The 25000-nt window shown below is 39.6% G+C and overlaps 1 protein-coding gene and 1 long non-coding RNA gene across 3 annotated transcripts in view; one reads left to right on the top strand and one right to left on the bottom strand.

The window, feature by feature from the left end:
• LOC118379945 (semaphorin-3D-like) overlaps window positions 1–25000 on the bottom strand; it is a 175322-nt gene that overhangs the window by 83398 nt on the left and 66924 nt on the right. The window lies entirely within an intron of this gene.
• LOC127932041 (uncharacterized) overlaps window positions 24986–25000 on the top strand; it is a 2092-nt gene continuing 2077 nt past the window's right edge. For both annotated transcript variants that reach the window (XR_008143682.1, XR_008143683.1), the window contains exon 1: window positions 24986–25000. This exon is cut by the window's right edge. This is a non-coding gene — a long non-coding RNA (uncharacterized LOC127932041).

Here is a 25000-nt window from a genome sequence, read left to right on the forward strand (position 1 = left end):
GAGTGTAGGGGCGGCAGGTAGCCTAGTGGTTAGAGTGTAGGGGCGGCAGGGTAGCCTAGTGTTTAGAGCGTTGGACTAGTAACCGAAAGGTTGCAAGTTTAAATCCCCGAGCTGACAAGGTACAAATCTTTCGTTCTGCCCCCTGAACAGGCAGTTAACCCACTGTTCCTAGGCCGTCATTGAAAATAAGAATTTGTTCTTAACTGACTTGCCTAGTTAAATAAAGGTAAAATATAAAAATAAATAGCACACAGAATATTCCTTGTGTGAGGCCTGAGTGGAGGTGTTTGTTCATAAAGGGGAAATGGCTAAATAGCTTTCACAGATAGAATTCTCATACACTATACAACCTACAATATCGAGAGATCAAAACAGAAATAACAGATGATGAAAAATGGTTTGATAATGATTGCAAAAATCTAACAAAGTCAGAAATATATCTAATCAAAAACACAGAGAACCAGACAACAAAAATATAGGCCTTCAATATGGGGAAACACTGAAGCAATACAAACACACCCTAAGAACAGAAAAGGAACAGCACATTAGAAATCAGCTGGGTGGAATTGAGGAATCCAGAGAATCAAACCACTTCTGGGAGAATCGGAAAAAATTAAACAAACCTCATCATGAGAAATTGGCTCTAAAAAAATGGGGATATGTGGAGAAATCACCTCTACAGCACTCTCCAACCCCAAAAGGCCTGTGGTGCTGATGGTATTTTAAATTAAATGAATACAGACCACAAATTCAAACTCTTCAACATTACCCTCACTGCAGGTATTTTCCCCGATATTTGGAACCAGGGATTGATCACACCAATCTATAAAAAAATGGAGACTAACTTGCTGTATTATAAATAGCCTTGATGAACACAACGTCCTGAGTAGAAGCCAGATTGGATTTCTAAAAAAACGATCATACAACGGACCACATTCACACCCTCCACACTCTAATATGACAAACAAGTAAACCAAAACAAAGGCAAAATCTACTCGTGTTTTGTAGATTTCAAGAAAGCATTTGTTTCAATTTGGCACCAAGGCCTTTTATAAAAACTAATAGAAAGTGGTATTTGAGGGAAAACATATAATGTTATTTAATCAATGTACACTAAAAACAAATGTGCGGTTAAAATTGGCAACAAGCAAATAGACTTCTTCTCTCAGGGACGGGGAGTGAAACAGGGCTGCCCAATAAGTCCAACACTATTTAACATCTACATTAATGAATTGGCAAAAACATTAGAAGAATCGGCAGCACCTGGTATCACCCTACACAACACTGAAATCAAGTGTCTGCTGCACACAGATGACCTGGTGCTGCTGTCTCCCACTAAAGAGGGTTACAGCAGCACCTAGATCGTCTTCACAGATTCTGTCAGACCTGGGCCCTGACCGTTAACCACAGGTTCTGTCAGACCTGGACTCTGACCGTTAACCACAGGTTCTGTCAGACCTGGGCCCTGACCGTTAACCACAGGTTCTGTCAGACCTGGACTCTGACCGTTAACCACAGGTTCTGTCAGACCTGGACTCTGACTGTTAACCACAGGTTCTGTCAGACCTGGACTCTGACCGTTAACCACAGGTTCTGTCAGACCTGGGCTCTGACCGTTAACCACAGGTTCTGTCAGACCTGGGCTCTGACCGTTAAACACAGGTTCTGTCAGACCTGGGCTCTGACCGTTAACCACAGGTTCTGTCAGACCTGGGCTCTGACCGTTAACCACAGGTTCTGTCAGACCTGGGCTCTGACCGTTAACCACAGGTTCTGTCAGACCTGGGCTCTGACCGTTAACCACAGGTTCTGTCAGACCTGGACTCTGACCGTTAACCACAGGTTCTGTCGGATCTGGACTCTGACCGTTAACCACAGGTTCTGTCAGACCTGCGCTCTGACCGTTAACCACAGGTTCTGTCAGACCTGGGCTCTGACCGTTAACCACAGGTTCTGTCAGACCTGGGCTCTGACCGTTAACCACAGGTTCTGTCAGACCTGGGCTCTAACCGTTAACCACAGGTTCTGTCAGACCTGGGCTCTGACCGTTAACCACAGGTTCTGTCAGACCTGGACTCTGACCGTTAACCACAGGTTCTGTCAGACCTGGGCTCTGACCGTTAACCACAGGTTCTGTCAGACCTGGGCTCTGACCGTTAACCACAGGTTCTGTCAGACCTGGACTTTGACCGTTAACCACAGGTTCTGTCAGACCTGGGCTCTGACCGTTAACCACAGGTTCTGTCAGACCTGGGCTCTGACCGTTAACCACAGGTTCTGTCAGACCTGGGCTCTAACCGTTAACCACAGGTTCTGTCAGACCTGGGCTCTGACCGTTAACCACAGGTTCTGTCAGACCTGGACTCTGACCGTTAACCACAGGTTCTGTCAGACCTGGACTCTGACCGTTAACCACAGGTTCTGTCAGACCTGGACTCTGACCGTTAACCACAGGTTCTGTCAGACCTGGACTCTGACAGTTAACCACAGGTTCTGTCAGACCTGGACTCTGACCGTTAACCACAGGTTCTGTCAGACCTGGACTCTATATATAATGATATTCCAAAAAAGGTCCGGAAATCAGGATGACAAATATAAATTCTATTTGGACACAGTTCTATTAGAACACACCAAAAAGTACACATATCTAGGACTAAATATCAGCAACACAGGTAGCTTTCACATGGCTGTGAATGAGCTGAGAGACAAAGCAAGAAGAGTATTAGAAAAAAGAGCCATCAAATTTGACAACCATCTAAAAACAAGTGACCCCAATGTCAAGAGATGAAACAAGAGAAGAGTCCCCTCAGCCAGCTGGTTCTGAGGCTCAGTTCACCAACCCAAACCAACCCCATAGAGCCTCAGAACAGCACTCAGAAAATCTGGCCCAACCAAATCATCACAAAACAAAAACAAAAATATACCACCTATTGGAAAGACTACAAAAAAAATCTAAGTAAACTTCAATGCTATTTGTCTCTAAACAGACAGTACATGGTGGCAGACTATCTGACCACTGTGACTGATAGAAAACTGAGCAAAACATTGACTAGGTACAGACTCAGTGTGCACAGTCTGGCTATAGAGACCGGTCGTCAGAGGCAAACCTGGCTGCCCAGAGAGGACAGGCTGTGCTCATTCTGTTCCAGGGGAGAGGTAGAGACAGAGCTGCATTTCCTATTACACTCTGACAAATACCCAGACCTAAGAGAATATTTATTTCCCTAAATTATAATTCAATACAAAGAATTTGAAACTATAAAAGATGAAGAAAAAATTAAATATTTATTGGGTGAAGAGCCAAAATGTGCAGTTTTTGCAGCCAAATATGTGTCCTCCTGCCACAAGGGACAGCCAGTGAAAAGTGCAATGTAACGTGGATAATATTTCCCATCTTGTTTTGTTTTGTCTTTCATACCCCGTCATGTGTCTTCTCAGTCATGTTGACACTGGTCTACTACCAGGTCATGTGTCTTCTCAGTCATGTTGACACTGGTCTACTACCAGGTCATGTGTCTTCTCAGTCATGTTGACACTGGTCCACTACCAGGTCATGTGTCTTCTCAGTCATGTTGACACTGGTCTACTACCAGGTCATGTGTCTTCTCAGTCATGTTGACGCTGGTCTACTACCAGGTCATGTGTCTTCTCAGTCATGTTGACACTGGTCTACTACCAGGTCATGTGTCTTCTCAGTCATGTTGACACTGGTCTACTACCAGGTCATGTGTCTTCTCAGTCATGTTGACACTGGTCTACTACCAGGTCATGTGTCTTCTCAGTCATGTTGACGCTGGTCTACTACCAGGTCATGTGTCTTCTCAGTCATGTTGACACTGGTCTACTACCAGGTCATGTGTCTTCTCAGTCATGTTGACACTGGTCTACTACCAGGTCATGTGTCTTCTCAGTCATGTTGACACTGGTCTACTACCAGGTCATGTGTCTTCTCAGTCATGTTGACACTGGTCTACTACCAGGTCATGTGTCTTCTCAGTCATGTTGACACTGGTCTACTACCAGGTCATGTGTCTTCTCAGTCATGTTGAGCCTGGTCTACTACCAGGTCATGTGTCTTCTCAGTCATGTTGACACTGGTCTACTACCAGGTCATGTGTCTTCTCAGTCATGTTGACACTGGTCTACTACCAGGTCATGTGTCTTCTCAGTCATGTTGACACTGGTCTACTACCACGTCATGTGTCTTCACAGTCATTGTTCTCAATAATATTGTTGTTGTAGTTGTTGTTAATGGTAATCCCATTTCTACTACTACTATTATTATTATTGCTGTTGGTCACACCATTTCCACTACTACTATTATTATTATTGCTGCTGGTCACACCATTTCCACTACTACTACTATTATTATTGCTGCTGGTCACACCATTTCCACTACTACTATTATTATTATTGCTGCTGGTCACACCATTTCCACTACTACTATTATTATTATTGCTGCTGGTCACACCATTTCCACTACTACTATTATTATTATTGCTGCTGGTCACACCATTTCCACTACTACTATTATTATTATTGCTGCTGGTCACACCATTTCCACTACTACTATTATTATTATTGCTGCTGGTCCCACCATTTCCACTACTACTATTATTATTATTGCTGCTGGTCACACCATTTCCACTACTACTACTATTATTATTGCTGCTGGTCACACCATTTCCACTACTACTATTATTATTATTGCTGCTGGTCACACCATTTCCACTACTACTATTATTATTATTGCTGCTGGTCACACCATTTCCACTACTACTATTATTATTATTGCTGCTGGTCACACCATTTCCACTACTACTATTATTATTATTGCTGCTGGTCCCACCATTTCCACTACTACTACTATTATTATTGCTGCTGGTCCCACCATTTCCACTACTACTATTATTATTATTGCTGCTGGTCCCACCATTTCCACTACTACTATTATTATTATTGCTGCTGGTCCCACCATTTCCACTACTACTATTATTATTATTATTGCTGCTGGTCACACCATTTCCACTACTACTATTATTATTATTGCTGTTGGTCACACCATTTCCACTACTACTATTATTATTATTGCTGTTGGTCACACCATTTCCACTACTACTACTATTATTATTATTGCTGTTGGTCACACCATTTCCACTACTACTATTATTATTATTGCTGCTGGTCACACCATTTCCACTACTACTACTATTATTATTGCTGCTGGTCCCACCATTTCCACTACTACTATTATTATTATTGCTGCTGGTCCCACCATTTCCACTACTACTATTATTATTATTGCTGCTGGTCCCACCATTTCCACTACTACTATTATTATTATTATTGCTGCTGGTCACACCATTTCCACTACTACTATTATTATTATTGCTGTTGGTCACACCATTTCCACTACTACTACTATTATTATTATTGCTGTTGGTCACACCATTTCCACTACTACTACTATTATTATTGCTGCTGGTCACACCATTTCCACTACTACTATTATTATTATTGCTGTTGGTCACACCATTTCCACTACTACTATTATTATTATTGCTGCTGGTCCCACCATTTCCACTACTACTACTATTATTATTATTGCTGCTGGTCACACCATTTCCACTACTACTATTATTATTATTATTGCTGCTGGTCACACCATTTCCACTACTACTATTATTATTATTATTGCTGCTGGTCACACCATTTCCACTACTACTATTATTATTATTATTGCTGCTGGTCACACCATTTCCACTACTACTACTATTATTATTATTGCTGCTGGTCCCACCATTTCCACTACTACTACTATTATTATTATTGCTGCTGGTCACACCATTTCCACTACTACTACTATTATTATTATTGCTGCTGGTCCCACCATTTCCACTACTACTATTATTATTATTGCTGCTGGTCCCACCATTTCCACTACTACTATTATTATTATTATTGCTGCTGGTCACACCATTTCCACTACTACTATTATTATTATTGCTGTTGGTCACACCATTTCCACTACTACTATTATTATTATTGCTGCTGGTCCCACCATTTCCACTACTACTATTATTATTATTATTGCTGCTGGTCCCACCATTTCCACTACTACTATTATTATTATTGCTGTTGGTCACACCATTTCCACTACTACTACTATTATTATTATTGCTGCTGGTCCCACCATTTCCACTACTACTACTATTATTATTATTGCTGCTGGTCACACCATTTCCACTACTACTACTATTATTATTATTGCTGCTGGTCCCACCATTTCCACTACTACTATTATTATTATTATTGCTGCTGGTCACACCATTTCCTCTACTACTATTATTATTATTGCTGCTGGTCCCACCATTTCCACTACTACTACTATTATTATTATTATTGCTGCTGGTCACACCATTTCCACTACTACTACTATTATTATTATTGCTGCTGGTCACACCATTTCCACTACTACTACTATTATTATTATTGCTGCTGGTCCCACCATTTCCACTACTACTACTATTATTATTATTGCTGCTGGTCCCACCATTTCCACTACTACTACTATTATTATTATTGCTGCTGGTCCCACCATTTCCACTACTACTATTATTATTATTGCTGCTGGTCCCACCATTTCCACTACTACTATTATTATTATTGCTGCTGGTCCCACCATTTCCACTACTACTATTATTATTATTGCTGCTGGTCACACCATTTCCACTACTACTATTATTATTATTGCTGCTGGTCCCACCATTTCCACTACTACTATTATTATTATTGCTGCTGGTCACACCATTTCCACTACTACTATTATTATTATTGCTGCTGGTCCCACCATTTCCACTACTACTATTATTATTATTGCTGCTGGTCACACCATTTCCACTACTACTATTATTATTATTGCTGCTGGTCCCACCATTTCCACTACTACTATTATTATTATTGCTGCTGGTCACACCATTTCCACTACTACTATTATTATTATTGCTGCTGGTCCCACCATTTCCACTACTACTATTATTATTATTGCTGTTGGTCACACCATTTCCACTACTACTACTATTATTATTATTGCTGCTGGTCACACCATTTCCACTACTACTATTATTATTATTGCTGCTGGTCCCACCATTTCCACTACTACTATTATTATTATTGCTGCTGGTCCCACCATTTCCACTACTACTACTATTATTATTATTGCTGCTGGTCCCACCATTTCCACTACTACTACTATTATTATTATTGCTGCTGGTCACACCATTTCCACTACTACTATTATTATTATTGCTGCTGGTCCCACCATTTCCACTACTACTATTATTATTATTGCTGCTGGTCCCACCATTTCCACTACTACTATTATTATTATTGCTGTTGGTCACACCATTTCCACTACTACTATTATTATTATTGCTGCTGGTCCCACCATTTCCACTACTACTACTATTATTATTATTATTGCTGCTGGTCACACCATTTCCACTACTACTATTATTATTATTGCTGTTGGTCACACCATTTCCACTACTACTATTATTATTATTGCTGTTGGTCACACCATTTCCACTACTACTATTATTATTATTGCTGTTGGTCACACCATTTCCACTACTACTACTATTATTATTATTGCTGCTGGTCCCACCATTTCCACTACTACTATTATTATTATTGCTGCTGGTCCCACCATTTCCACTACTACTATTATTATTATTGCTGTTGGTCACACCATTTCCACTACTACTATTATTATTATTGCTGTTGGTCACACCATTTCCACTACTACTATTATTATTATTGCTGCTGGTCCCACCATTTCCACTACTACTATTATTATTATTGCTGCTGGTCACACCATTTCCACTACTACTACTATTATTATTATTGCTGCTGGTCCCACCATTTCCACTACTACTATTATTATTATTGCTGCTGGTCCCACCATTTCCACTACTATTATTATTATTATTATTGCTGCTGGTCCCACCATTTCCACTACTACTATTATTATTATTGCTGCTGGTCACACCATTTCCACTACTACTATTATTATTATTATTGCTGCTGGTCACACCATTTCCACTACTACTACTATTATTATTATTGCTGCTGGTCCCACCATTTCCACTACTACTATTATTATTATTGCTGTTGGTCACACCATTTCCACTACTACTATTATTATTATTGCTGTTGGTCCCACCATTTCCACTACTACTATTATTATTATTATTGCTGCTGGTCACACCATTTCCACTACTACTATTATTATTATTGCTGCTGGTCCCACCATTTCCTCTACTACTATTATTATTATTGCTGTTGGTCACACCATTTCCACTACTACTATTATTATTATTGCTGCTGGTCACACCATTTCCACTACTACTATTATTATTATTGCTGCTGGTCACACCATTTCCACTACTACTATTATTATTATTGCTGCTGGTCACACCATTTCCACTACTACTATTATTATTATTGCTGCTGGTCCCACCATTTCCACTACTACTATTATTATTATTGCTGCTGGTCCCACCATTTCCACTACTACTATTATTATTATTGCTGCTGGTCCCACCATTTCCACTACTACTATTATTATTATTGCTGTTGGTCACACCATTTCCACTACTACTATTATTATTATTGCTGTTGGTCACACCATTTCCACTACTACTACTATTATTATTATTGCTGCTGGTCCCACCATTTCCACTACTACTATTATTATTATTGCTGTTGGTCACACCATTTCCACTACTACTATTATTATTATTGCTGTTGGTCACACCATTTCCACTACTACTATTATTATTATTGCTGCTGGTCCCACCATTTCCACTACTACTATTATTATTATTGCTGCTGGTCACACCATTTCCACTACTACTACTATTATTATTATTGCTGCTGGTCCCACCATTTCCACTACTACTATTATTATTATTGCTGCTGGTCACACCATTTCCACTACTATTATTATTATTATTGCTGCTGGTCACACCATTTCCACTACTACTACTATTATTATTATTGCTGCTGGTCACACCATTTCCACTACTACTATTATTATTATTGCTGTTGGTCACACCATTTCCACTACTACTATTATTATTATTGCTGTTGGTCACACCATTTCCACTACTACTATTATTATTATTGCTGTTGGTCACACCATTTCCTCTACTACTATTATTATTATTGCTGTTGGTCACACCATTTCCACTACTACTATTATTATTATTGCTGCTGGTCACACCATTTCCACTACTACTATTATTATTATTGCTGCTGGTCACACCATTTCCACTACTACTATTATTATTATTGCTGTTGGTCCCACCATTTCCACTACTACTATTATTATTATTATTGCTGTTGGTCACACCATTTCCACTACTACTATTATTATTATTGCTGCTGGTCACACCATTTCCACTACTACTATTATTATTATTGCTGCTGGTCCCACCATTTCCACTACTACTATTATTATTATTGCTGCTGGTCACACCATTTCCACTACTACTATTATTATTATTGCTGTTGGTCACACCATTTCCTCTACTACTATTATTATTATTGCTGCTGGTCACACCATTTCCACTACTACTATTATTATTATTGCTGTTGGTCCCACCATTTCCTCTACTACTATTATTATTATTGCTGCTGGTCACACCATTTCCACTACTACTATTATTATTATTGCTGCTGGTCACACCATTTCCACTACTACTATTATTATTATTGCTGCTGGTCCCACCATTTCCACTACTACTATTATTATTATTGCTGCTGGTCACACCATTTCCACTACTACTATTATTATTATTGCTGCTGGTCACACCATTTCCACTACTACTATTATTATTATTGCTGTTGGTCCCACCATTTCCACTACTACTATTATTATTATTGCTGTTGGTCACACCATTTCCACTACTACTATTATTATTATTGCTGCTGGTCCCACCATTTCCACTACTACTATTATTATTATTGCTGCTGGTCACACCATTTCCACTACTACTATTATTATTATTGCTGCTGGTCACACCATTTCCACTACTACTATTATTATTATTGCTGTTGGTCCCACCATTTCCACTACTACTATTATTATTATTGCTGCTGGTCACACCATTTCCACTACTACTATTATTATTATTGCTGCTGGTCCCACCATTTCCACTACTACTATTATTATTATTGCTGCTGGTCACACCATTTCCACTACTACTATTATTATTATTGCTGCTGGTCACACCATTTCCACTACTACTATTATTATTATTGCTGCTGGTCACACCATTTCCACTACTACTATTATTATTATTGCTGCTGGTCCCACCATTTCCACTACTATTATTATTATTATTGCTGCTGGTCACACCATTTCCACTACTACTATTATTATTATTGCTGCTGGTCACACCATTTCCACTACTACTATTATTATTATTGCTGCTGGTCACACCATTTCCACTACTACTATTATTATTATTGCTGCTGGTCACACCATTTCCACTACTACTATTATTATTATTGCTGTGGTCACACCATTTCCACTACTACTATTATTATTATTGCTGCTGGTCCCACCATTTCCACTACTACTATTATTATTATTGCTGTTGGTCACACCATTTCCACTACTACTATTATTATTATTGCTGCTGGTCACACCATTTCCACTACTACTATTATTATTATTGCTGCTGGTCCCACCATTTCCACTACTACTATTATTATTATTGCTGCTGGTCCCACCATTTCCACTACTACTATTATTATTATTTCACACCATTTCCACTACTACTATTATTATTATTGCTGCTGGTCACACCATTTCTACTACTACTATTATTATTATTGCTGCTGGTCACACCATTTCCACTACTACTACTATTATTATTATTGCTGCTGGTCCCACCATTTCCACTACTACTATTATTATTATTGCTGCTGGTCACACCATTTCCACTACTACTATTATTATTATTGCTGTTGGTCACACCATTTCCACTACTACTATTATTATTATTGCTGTTGGTCCCACCATTTCCACTACTACTATTATTATTATTGCTGCTGGTCACACCATTTCCACTACTACTATTATTATTATTGCTGTTGGTCACACCATTTCCACTACTACTATTATTATTATTGCTGTTGGTCACACCATTTCCACTACTACTATTATTATTATTATTGATGTTGGTCCCACCATTTCCACTACTACTATTATTATTATTGCTGCTGGTCACACCATTTCCACTACTACTATTATTATTATTGCTGTTGGTCACACCATTTCCACTACTACTATTATTATTATTATTGCTGCTGGTCCCACCATTTCCACTACTACTATTATTATTATTGCTGTTGGTCACACCATTTCCACTACTACTATTATTATTATTATTGCTGTTGGTCACACCATTTCCACTACTACTATTATTATTATTATTGCTGCTGGTCCCACCATTTCCACTACTACTATTATTATTATTGCTGTTGGTCACACCATTTCCACTACTACTATTATTATTATTATTGATGTTGGTCACACCATTTCCACTACTACTATTATTATTATTGCTGTTGGTCACACCATTTCCACTACTACTATTATTATTATTGCTGCTGGTCACACCATTTCCACTACTACTATTATTATTATTGCTGCTGGTCCCACCATTTCCACTACTACTACTATTATTATTATTGCTGCTGGTCACACCATTTCCACTACTACTATTATTATTATTGCTGCTGGTCACACCATTTCCACTACTACTATTATTATTATTGCTGTTGGTCCCACCATTTCCACTACTACTACTATTATTATTATTGCTGCTGGTCACACCATTTCCACTACTACTATTATTATTATTGCTGCTGGTCACACCATTTCCACTACTACTACTATTATTATTATTGCTGCTGGTCCCACCATTTCCACTACTACTACTATTATTATTATTGCTGCTGGTCACACCATTTCCACTACTACTATTATTATTATTGCTGCTGGTCACACCATTTCCACTACTACTACTATTATTATTATTGCTGCTGGTCCCACCATTTCCACTACTACTATTATTATTATTGCTGCTGGTCACACCATTTCCACTACTACTATTATTATTATTTCACACCAATTCCACTACTACTATTATTATTATTGCTGCTGGTCACACCATTTCCACTACTACTATTATTATTATTGCTGTTGGTCACACCATTTCCACTACTACTATTATTATTATTGCTGCTGGTCACACCATTTCTACTACTACTATTATTATTATTGCTGTTGGTCCCACCATTTCCACTACTACTATTATTATTATTGCTGCTGGTCACACCATTTCCACTACTACTATTATTATTATTGTTTCACACCATTTCCACTACTACTATTATTATTATTGCTGTTGGTCCCACCATTTCCACTACTACTATTATTATTATTGCTGCTGGTCACACCATTTCCACTACTACTATTATTATTATTGCTGCTGGTCACACCATTTCTACTACTACTATTATTATTATTGCTGCTGGTCCCACCATTTCTACTACTACTATTATTATTATTGCTGTTGGTCCCACCATTTCCACTACTACTACTATTATTATTATTGCTGCTGGTCACACCATTTCCACTACTACTATTATTATTATTGCTGCTGGTCACACCATTTCTACTACTACTATTATTATTGTTTCACACCATTTCCACTACTACTATTATTATTATTGCTGCTGGTCCCACCATTTCCACTACTACTATTATTATTATTGCTGCTGGTCACACCATTTCCACTACTACTATTATTATTATTGCTGCTGGTCACACCATTTCTACTACTACTATTATTATTATTGCTCCTTGGTCACACCATTTCCTACTACTATTATTATTATTGCTGCTGGTCCCACCATTTCCACTACTACTATTATTATTATTGCTCCTTGGTCACACCATTTCCTCTACTACTATTATTATTATTGCTGCTGGTCACACCATTTCCACTACTACTATTATTATTGTTTCACACCATTTCCACTACTACTATTATTATTATTGCTGCTTGGTCACACCATTTCCACTACTACTATTATTATTATTGCTGCTGGTCACACCATTTCCACTACTACTATTATTATTATTGCTGCTGGTCACACCATTTCTACTACTACTATTATTATTGTTTCACACCATTTCCACTACTACTATTATTATTATTGCTGCTGGTCACACCATTTCCACTACTACTATTATTATTATTATTGCTGCTGGTCACACCATTTCCACTACTACTATTATTATTATTGCTGTTGGTCACACCATTTCCACTACTACTATTATTATTATTGCTGCTGGTCACACCATTTCTACTACTACTATTATTATTGTTTCACACCATTTCCACTACTACTATTATTATTATTGCTGTTGGTCACACCATTTCCACTACTACTATTATTATTATTGCTGCTGGTCACACCATTTCCACTACTACTATTATTATTATTGCTGCTGGTCACACCATTTCTACTACTACTATTATTATTATTGCTGCTGGTCCCACCATTTCCACTACTACTATTATTATTATTGCTGTTGGTCACACCATTTCCACTACTACTATTATTATTATTGCTGCTGGTCACACCATTTCTACTACTACTATTATTATTATTGCTGCTGGTCACACCATTTCCACTACTACTATTATTATTATTGCTGTTGGTCACACCATTTCCACTACTACTATTATTATTATTGCTGCTGGTCACACCATTTCCACTACTACTATTATTATTATTGCTGTTGGTCACACCATTTCCACTACTACTATTATTATTATTGCTGTTGGTCACACCATTTCTACTACTACTATTATTATTATTGCTGCTGGTCACACCATTTCCACTACTACTATTATTATTATTGCTGCTGGTCACACCATTTCCACTACTACTATTATTATTATTGCTGCTGGTCACACCATTTCCACTACTACTATTATTATTATTGCTGCTGGTCACACCATTTCCACTACTACTATTATTATTATTGCTGCTGGTCCCACCATTTCTACTACTATTATTATTATTGCTGCTGGTCACACCATTTCCACTACTACTATTATTATTATTGCTGCTGGTCACACCATTTCCACTACTACTATTATTATTATTGCTGCTGGTCACACCATTTCCACTACTACTATTATTATTATTGCTGCTGGTCACACCATTTCCACTACTACTATTATTATTATTGCTGCTGGTCCCACCATTTCCACTACTACTATTATTATTATTATTTCACACCATTTCCACTACTACTATTATTATTATTTCACACCATTTCCACTACTACTATTATTATTATTGCTGCTGGTCCCACCATTTCCACTACTACTATTATTATTATTATTTCACACCATTTCCACTACTACTATTATTATTATTTCACACCATTTCCACTACTACTATTATTATTATTGCTGCTGGTCCCACCATTTCCACTACTACTACTATTATTATTATTGCTGCTGGTCACACCATTTCCACTACTACTATTATTATTATTGCTGCTGGTCCCACCATTTCCACTACTACTATTATTATTATTATTGCTGCTGGTCCCACCATTTCCACTACTACTATTATTATTATTATTGCTGCTGGTCCCACCATTTCCACTACTACTATTATTATTATTATTGCTGCTGGTCACACCATTTCCACTACTACTACTATTATTATTATTTCACACCATTTCCACTACTACTATTATTATTATTGCTGTTGGTCACACCATTTCCACTACTACTATTATTATTATTGCTGCTGGTCACACCATTTCCACTACTACTATTATTATTATTGCTGCTGGTCACACCATTTCCACTACTACTATTATTATTATTGCTGCTGGTCCCACCATTTCCACTACTACTATTATTATTATTGCTGCTGGTCCCACCATTTCCACTTCTACTATTATTATTATTGCTGCTGGTCCCACCATTTCCACTACTACTATTATTATTATTGCTGTTGGTCCCACCATTTCCACTACTACTATTATTATTATTGCTGTTGGTCCCACCATTTCCACTACTACTATTATTATTATTGCTGTTGGTCCCACCATTTCCACTACTACTATTATTATTATTGCTGTTGGTCCCACCATTTCCACTACTACTATTATTATTATTGCTGCTGGTCCCACCATTTCCACTACTACTATTATTATTATTATTTCACACCATTTCCACTACTACTATTATTATTATTTCACACCATTTCCACTACTACTATTATTATTATTGCTGCTGGTCCCACCATTTCCACTACTACTATTATTATTATTATTTCACACCATTTCCACTACTACTATTATTATTATTTCACACCATTTCCACTACTACTATTATTATTATTGCTGCTGGTCCCACCATTTCCACTACTACTATATTATTATTATTGCTGCTGGTCACACCATTTCCACTACTACTATTATTATTATTGCTGCTGGTCCCACCATTTCCACTACTACTATTATTATTATTGCTGCTGGTCCCACCATTTCCACTACTACTATTATTATTATTATTGCTGCTGGTCACACCATTTCCACTACTACTACTATTATTATTATTTCACACCATTTCCACTACTACTATTATTATTATTGCTGTTGGTCACACCATTTCCACTACTACTATTATTATTATTGCTGCTGGTCACACCATTTCCACTACTACTATTATTATTATTGCTGCTGGTCACACCATTTCCACTACTACTATTATTATTATTGCTGCTGGTCCCACCATTTCCACTACTACTATTATTATTATTGCTGCTGGTCCCACCATTTCCACTACTACTATTATTATTATTGCTGCTGGTCCCACCATTTCCACTACTACTATTATTATTATTGCTGCTGGTCCACCATTTCCACTACTACTATTATTATTATTGCTGCTGGTCCCACCATTTCCACTTCTACTATTATTATTATTGCTGTTGGTCCCACCATTTCCACTACTACTATTATTATTATTGCTGCTGGTCCCACCATTTCCACTTCTACTATTATTATTATTGCTGTTGGTCCCACCATTTCCACTACTACTATTATTATTATTGCTGTTGGTCCCACCATTTCCACTACTACTATTATTATTATTGCTGTTGGTCCCACCATTTCCACTACTACTATTATTATTATTGCTGTTGGTCCCACCATTTCCACTACTACTATTATTATTATTGCTGTTGGTCCCACCATTTCCACTACTACTATTATTATTATTGCTGCTGGTCACACCATTTCCACTACTACTATTATTATTATTGCTGTTGGTCCCACCATTTCCACTACTACTATTATTATTATTGCTGTTGGTCACACCATTTCCACTACTACTATTATTATTATTGCTGTTGGTCCCACCATTTCCACTACTACTATTATTATTATTGCTGTTGGTCCCACCATTTCCACTACTACTATTATTATTATTGCTGTTGGTCCCACCATTTCCACTACTACTATTATTATTATTGCTGTTGGTCCCACCATTTCCACTACTACTATTATTATTATTGCTGTTGGTCCCACCATTTCCACTACTACTATTATTATTATTGCTGTTGGTCCCACCATTTCCACTACTACTATTATTATTATTGCTGTTGGTCCCACCATTTCCACTACTACTATTATTATTATTGCTGTTGGTCCCACCATTTCCACTACTACTATTATTATTATTGCTGTTGGTCCCACCATTTCCACTACTACTATTATTATTATTATTTCACACCATTTCCACTACTACTATTATTATTATTGCTGTTGGTCCCACCATTTCCACTACTACTATTATTATTATTGCTGCTGGTCCCACCATTTCCACTACTACTATTATTATTATTGCTGTTGGTCCCACCATTTCCACTACTACTATTATTATTATTGCTGTTGGTCCCACCATTTCCACTACTACTATTATTATTATTGCTGTTGGTCCCACCATTTCCACTACTACTATTATTATTATTGCTGTTGGTCCCACCATTTCCACTACTACTATTATTATTATTGCTGTTGGTCCCACCATTTCCACTACTACTATTATTATTATTGCTGTTGGTCCCACCATTTCCACTACTACTATTATTATTATTGCTGTTGGTCCCACCATTTCCACTACTACTATTATTATTATTGCTGCTGGTCCCACCATTTCCACTACTACTATTATTATTATTTCACACCATCATGTCTCTCTCCCCAGTGTTAGCCCCTAGCATCATGTCCCTCTCCCCAGTGTTAGCCCCTAGCATCATGTCTCTATCCCCAGTGTTAGCCCCTAGCATCATGTCTCTCTCCCCAGTGTTAGCCCCTAGCATCATGTCTCTCTCCCTAGTGTTAGCCCCTAGCATCATGTCTCTCTCCCTAGTGTTAGCCCCTAGCATCATGTCTCTCTCCCTAGTGTTAGCCCCTAGCATCATGTCTCTCTCCCTAGTGTTAGCCCCTAGCATCATGTCTCTCTCCCCAGTGTTAGCCCCTAGCATCATGTCTCTCTCCCTAGTGTTAGCCCCTAGCATCATGTCTCTCTCCCCAGTGTTAGCCCCTAGCATCATGTCTCTCTCCCTAGTGTTAGCCCCTAGCATCATGTCTCTCTCCCCAGTGTTAGTCCCTAGCATCATGTCTCTCTCCCTAGTGTTAGCCCCTAGCATCATGTCTCTCTCCCCAGTGTTAGCCCCTAGCATCATGTCTCTCTCCCTAGTGTTAGCCCCTAGCATCATGTCTCTCTCCCCAGTGTTAGCCCCTAGCATCATGTCTCTCTCCCTAGTGTTAGCCCCTAGCATCATGTCTCTCTCCCCAGTGTTAGTCCCTAGCATCATGTCTCTCTCCCCAGTGTTAGTCCCTAGCATAATGTCTCTCTCCCCAGTGTTAGCCCCTAGCATCATGTCCCTCTCCCCAGTGTTAGCCGCAAGCATCATGTCTCTCTCCCCAGTGTTAGTCCCTAGCATCATGTCTCTCTCCCCAGTGTTAGTCCCTAGCATCATGTCTCTCTCCCCAGCTAAGACCCAGTGTTAGTCCCTAGCATCATGTCTCTCTCCCCAGTGTTAGCCAATAGTATCATGTCTCTCTCCCCAGCTGAGACCCAGTGTTAGCCCCTAGCATCATGTCTCTCTCCCCAGTGTTAGCCCCTAGCATCATGTCTCTCTCCCTAGTGTTAGCCCCTAGCATCATGTCTCTCTCCCCAGTGTTAGTCCCTAGCATCATGTCTCTCTCCCCAGTGTTAGTCCCTAGCATAATGTCTCTCTCCCCAGTGTTAGCCCCTAGCATCATGTCCCTCTCCCCAGTGTTAGCCGCAAGCATCATGTCTCTCTCCCCAGTGTTAGCCCCTAGCATCATGTCTCTCTCCCCAGTGTTAGTCCCTAGCATAATGTCTCTCTCCCCAGTGTTAGCCCCTAGCATCATGTCCCTCTCCCCAGTGTTAGCCGCAAGCATCATGTCTCTCTCCCCAGTGTTAGTCCCTAGCATCATGTCTCTCTCCCCAGTGTTAGTCCCTAGCATAATGTCTCTCTCCCCAGTGTTAGCCCCTAGCATCATGTCCCTCTCCCCAGTGTTAGCCGCAAGCATCATGTCTCTCTCCCCAGTGTTAGTCCCTAGCATCATGTCTCTCTCCCCAGTGTTAGTCCCTAGCATCATGTCTCTCTCCCCAGCTAAGACCCAGTGTTAGTCCCTAGCATCATGTCTCTCTCCCCAGTGTTAGCCAATAGTATCATGTCTCTCTCCCCAGCTGAGACCCAGTGTTAGCCCCTAGCATCATGTCTCTCTCCCCAGTGTTAGCCCCTAGCATCATGTCTCTCTCCCTAGTGTTAGCCCCTAGCATCATGTCTCTCTCCCCAGTGTTAGTCCCTAGCATCATGTCTCTCTCCCCAGTGTTAGTCCCTAGCATAATGTCTCTCTCCCCAGTGTTAGCCCCTAGCATCATGTCCCTCTCCCCAGTGTTAGCCGCAAGCATCATGTCTCTCTCCCCAGTGTTAGCCCCTAGCTTCATGTCTCTCTCCCCAGTGTTAGCCCCGAGCATCATGTCTCTCTCCCCAGCTGAGACTAACCCCAATGTCTCCACACTGTTCTCTAATCGTCTGATGTTTGTCTTGAAACGGAGCCATTTGTCCTTTCGTTCAGCATGGAATACAGCGTCTACTTAATACCTCCCGATTTGAAATAAATAACCAAAAAGATAACTTTGATGCCTTTCCAACTCGCAATTGTAAAAGGTTTCCTTTCATCTTTTAAGGCGATCAAAATGTAAGATATACTGTGTGAGGTTATTTAACACAGGCTTCCACAGAAACCTTTCCTGAACACTTTAAATGACAGCTTAAAAAAATAATTCAGTGTTCCTCTCTTCCTGCATGTAACGGATGTGAAACGGCTAGCTTAGTTAGCGGTGGTGCTGGTGTAACGGATGTGAAACGGCTAGCTTAGTTAGCGGTTCGCGCTAAATAGTGTTTCAATCGGTGTTTCAATCGGTGACGTCACTTGCTCTGAGACCTTGAAGTAGTAGTTCCCCTTGCTCTGTAACGATGGGTAACGATGCTTCGTGGGTGACTGTTGTTGATGTGTGCAGAGGGTCCCTGGTTCACGCCCGGGAATGGGCGAGGGGACGGTCTAAAGTTATACTGTTACATGTAGATCGTTGCTTGACATCGCTGTTTAAATCATCTCCTACAGATCAATAACATGTTACTACTGAGCAATGTCTTATCAATCATCATCAGAGATCAACTTCTGGTAAAAGTGTGTGTGTGTGTGTGTGTGTGTGTGTGTGTGTGTGTGTGTGTGTGTGTGTGTGTGTGTGTGTGTGTGTGTGTGTGTGTGTGTGTGTGTGTGTGTGTGTGTGTGTGTGTGTGTGTTGATTTGTCAAAATCACAAGATAAACACAATATAATGCCTTCTCTTCAGACTATTGATCCTCTGCTGTCATCCGAAGTTAGTGTTTGGTACCTACATACAGTGGTTCAGTCTCAAATGATACCCTCGTTCCCTATTTAGTGCACTACTTTTGACCAGGTCCCCTAAGGATAGGGTCAAAAGTAGTGTACTACATAGGGAACAAGGGTACCATTTGAGACCGATTAGGAGTATCTGTGGTGTGGAGTCAAATCAAATCCAATTGTAAATTGTCACATGCTGAATACAACAGTAGACCTTATGCTGACTTACCCTTGCCCTTAACTTGCCCTTAACCCACAATGCAGTTTTAATAAAAATAAGTGTTAAGTTAAAAAAAATAGATAAGTAAAATAAATAAAAAATGTTTTAAAAAAGTAACTAATAATTAAAGAGCAGCAGTAAAATAACAGTAACGAGGTTATATACAGGGAGGTACCGGTACAAAGTCAATGTGGAGACTATATACAGGGGGTACTGGTACAGAGTCAATGTGGAGGCTATATACAGGGGGTACTGGTACAGAGTCAATGTGGAGGCTATATAGAGTGTATTACGGTACAGAGTCAATGTGGAGACTATATACAGGGGGTACTGGTACAGAGTCAATGTGGAGGCTATATACAGGGTATTACGGTACAGAGTCAATGTGGAGACTATATACAGGGGGTACTGGTACAGAGTCAATGTGGAGGCTATATACAGGGTATTACGGTACAGAGTCAATGTGGAGGCTATATACAGGGGGTACTGGTACAGAGTCAATGTGGAGGCTATATACAGGGGGTACTGGTACAGAGTCAATGTGGAGGCTATATACAGGGTATTACGGTACAGAGTCAATGTGGAGGTTATATACAGGGTATTACGGTACAGAGTCAATGTGCAGGCTATATACAGGTTATTACGGTACAGAGTCAATGTGGAGGTTATATACAGGGTATTACGGTACAGAGTCAATGTGCAGGCTATATACAGGGTATTACGGTACAGAGTCAATGTGGAGGTTATATACAGGGGGTACTGGTACAGAGTCAAGGTGGAGGTTATATACAGGGTATTACGGTTCAGAGTCAATGTGCAGGCTATATACAGGGTATTACGGTACAGAGTCAATGTGGAGGTTATATACAGGGTATTACGGTACAGAGTCAATGTGCAGGCTATATACAGGGTATTACGGTACAGAGTCAATGTGGAGGTTATATACAGGGGGTACTGGTACAGAGTCAATGTGCAGGCTATATACAGGGTATTACGGTACAGAGTCAATGTGGAGGCTATATACAGGGGGTACCGGTACAGAGTCAATGTGGAGGCTATATACAGGGTATTACGGTACAGAGTCAATGTGGAGACTATATACAGGGGGTACTGGTACAGAGTCAATGTGGAGGCTATATACAGGGTATTACGGTACAGAGTCAATGTGGAGACTATATACAGGGGGTACTGGTACAGAGTCAATGTGGAGGCTATATACAGGGTATTACGGTACAGAGTCAATGTGGAGGCTATATACAGGGGGTACTGGTACAGAGTCAATGTGGAGGTTATATACAGGGGGTACTGGTACAGAGTCAATGTGGAGGCTATATACAGGGTATTACGGTATAGATTCAATGTGGAGGTTATATACAGGGTATTACGGTATAGAGTCAATGTGGAGGTTATATACAGGGGGCACCGGTAAGTCGAGGTAATTGAGGTAATATTGACGTATGCCTCCTTAAACTGCTGTCAGCCCATCAGATTGTTCAGCCTCTGACTCTCACTCTCGTGCTGCAAGACCCTCCCTGTGTGTTTCCCTGTAGTCAAGGTGACGGATCAGACTGGGTCATATCAACAACCCTTATATACATATATATACACTTATATACTTATATATATATATATATATATATATATATATACATTAGAAAGTACTGAATTGTAATACTTGAGTAGAAGTAAAGATACCTTAATAGAAAATGACTCAAGTAAAAGTGAAAGTCACCCAGTAAAATACTACTTGATTAAAAGTCTAAAAGTATTTGGTTTTATATGTACTTATGTATGAAAAGTAGAAGTACAAGTATAAATAATTTCAAATTCCTTATATTAAGCAAACCAGACTGTCACGTTCTGACCTTTATTTCCTTTGTTTTGTTTGTATTTAGTTAGTATGGTCAGTGTGTCAGTTGGGTTGGGCAGTCTATGTTTGTTTTTCTATGATTTTGGGGTTTCTATGTTTCGGCCATGTATGGTTCTCAATCAGAGGCAGGTGTCATTAGTTGTCTCTGATTGAGAATCATACTTAGGTAGCCTGTGTTTCACTGTTTGTTTGTGGGTGATTGTCTATGTTAGTTGCTTGTGTCAGCACAGGTCTCATTTATAGCTTCACAGTCGTTATTTGTTTATTATTTTGTATTCAGTGTTCAGTGCTTTCTTTTATTTTAAAAAATCATAATGAACACATACCACGCTGCATTTTGGTCCGCTTCATACGACGAACGTGACACAGACTCATTTTCTAGCTTTTGAAATTTACGCATAGCCAGAGGCTGTAGGGATGACCAGGGATGTTCTCTGTTTAGTGAGTCCTCCAGATCAGAGGCAGTAGGGATGACCAGGGATGTTCTCTGTTTAGTGAGTCCTCCAGATCAGAGGCAGTAGGGATGACCAGGGATGTTCTCTGTTTAGTGAGTCCTCCAGATTAGAGGCAGTAGGGATGACCAGGGATGTTCTCTGTTTAGTGAGTCCTCCAGATCAGAGGCAGTAGGGATGACCAGGGATGTTCTCTGTTTAGTGAGTCCGCCAGATCAGAGGCAGTAGGGATGACCAGGGATGTTCTCTGTTCAGTGAGTCCTCCAGATCAGACGCAGTGGGGATGACCAGGGATGTTCTCTGTTTAGTGAGTCCACCAGATCAGAGGCAGTAGGGATGACCAGGGATGTTCTCTGTTTAGTGAGTCCTCCAGATCAGAGACAGTAGGGATGACCAGGGATGTTCTCTGTTTAGTGAGTCCTCCAGATCAGAGGCAGTAGGGATGACCAGGGATGTTCTCTGTTTAGTGAGTCCTCCAGATCAGAGGTAGTAGGGAGGACCAGGGATGTTCTCTTGATATGTGAGTGAATTGGACCATGTTCATGTCCTGCTAAGCATTCAAAATGTAACATTTACATTTACATTTAAGTCATTTAGCAGACACTCTTATCCAGAGCGACTTACAAATTGGTGCATACGAGTACTTTTGGGTGTCAGGGAAAATATATGGAGGAAAAATAATAAAGTAAAGTGCAGATACACCAAAAAACGACTTCAGTAGTACTTTAAAGTATTATTACTGAAGTACTTTAAAGTATTATTACTGAAGTACTTTAAAGTATTATTACTGAAGTACTTTAAAGTATTATTACTGAAGTACTTTACACCACTGCTTATATGGGAAGTCATCATGAATATATTACTAATATATTTCAGTGAGGTTTCATGAATATATTACCAATATATTTCAGTGAGGTTTCATGAATATATTACCAATATATTTCAGTGAGGTTTCATGAATATATTACCAATACATTTCAGTGAGGTTTCATGAATATAATTACCAATATATTTCAGTGAGGTTTCATGAATATATTACCAATATATTTCAGTGAGGTTTCATGAATATATTACCAATATATTTCAGTGAGGTTTCATGAATATATTACCAATATATTTCAGTGAGGTTTCATGAATATATTACCAATAAATTTCAGTGAGGTTTCATGAATATATTACCAATATATTTCAGTGAGGTTTCATGAATATATTACCAATATATTTCAGTGAGGTTTCATGAATATATTACCAATATATTTCAGTGAGGTTTCATGAATATATTACCAATAAATTTCAATGAGGTTTCATGAATATATTACCACTATATTTCAGTGAGGTTTTACCTCTCTGTCATCTCTCCCGTTATAATGTATTCGTATGTAGCTTCAGCAGACTGAGAGGTTACCCGTCCTGCTGTTGGACTGATTCATCATAGTTAACACAGACACTGCTTCCCTGTACACCAGAGTTGAACCCAATTACACTGTGATTTGTGGCGATGCAGTGACTTCCTGGGACCTCGCTGTACTAAAGAGCTGTATGGTCATTTAACGCACGGACACACACACACACACGCACACGCAGAGACACACACACACACACACGCACACGCAGAGACACACACACACATACACAGAGACATAGACACAGACACGCAGACGCAGAGACACACATACACACACACATACACATACACAGAGACACAGACACGCAGACGCAGAGACACACATACACACACACATACACATACACAGAGACACAGACACGCAGACGCAGAGACACACACACACACACGCACACGCAGAGACACACACACACACACACGCACACGCAGAGACACACACACACATACACAGAGACATAGACACAGACACGCAGACGCAGAGACACACATACACACACACATACACATACACAGAGACACAGACACGCAGACGCAGAGACACACACACACACACACACACACACACACACACACACACACACACACACACACACACACACACACACACACACACACACACACACACACACACACACACACACACACACACAGAGAGACACAGACACCGACAAGCAGACGCACACACACACACACACACACACACACACACACACACACACACACACACACACACACACACACACACACACACACACACACACACACACACACACACACACACACACACACACACACACACAGCCTGTATGTACATCCATCCTAATGGCTTAATTCTCCCTTTCTACCCTACACTGAAAGCATCACGGTTGGAGGGCCTGTCAAGGGTCCTTGAGTAGACTCCACGTGCAAGTTGCTACATTCTTCCCATTCTGCCTTTTCTCGTGTCTCTT

This window comes from Oncorhynchus keta, chromosome 10 (genome assembly GCF_023373465.1).
Source record: "Oncorhynchus keta strain PuntledgeMale-10-30-2019 chromosome 10, Oket_V2, whole genome shotgun sequence".
NCBI lineage: Eukaryota > Metazoa > Chordata > Actinopteri > Salmoniformes > Salmonidae > Oncorhynchus > Oncorhynchus keta.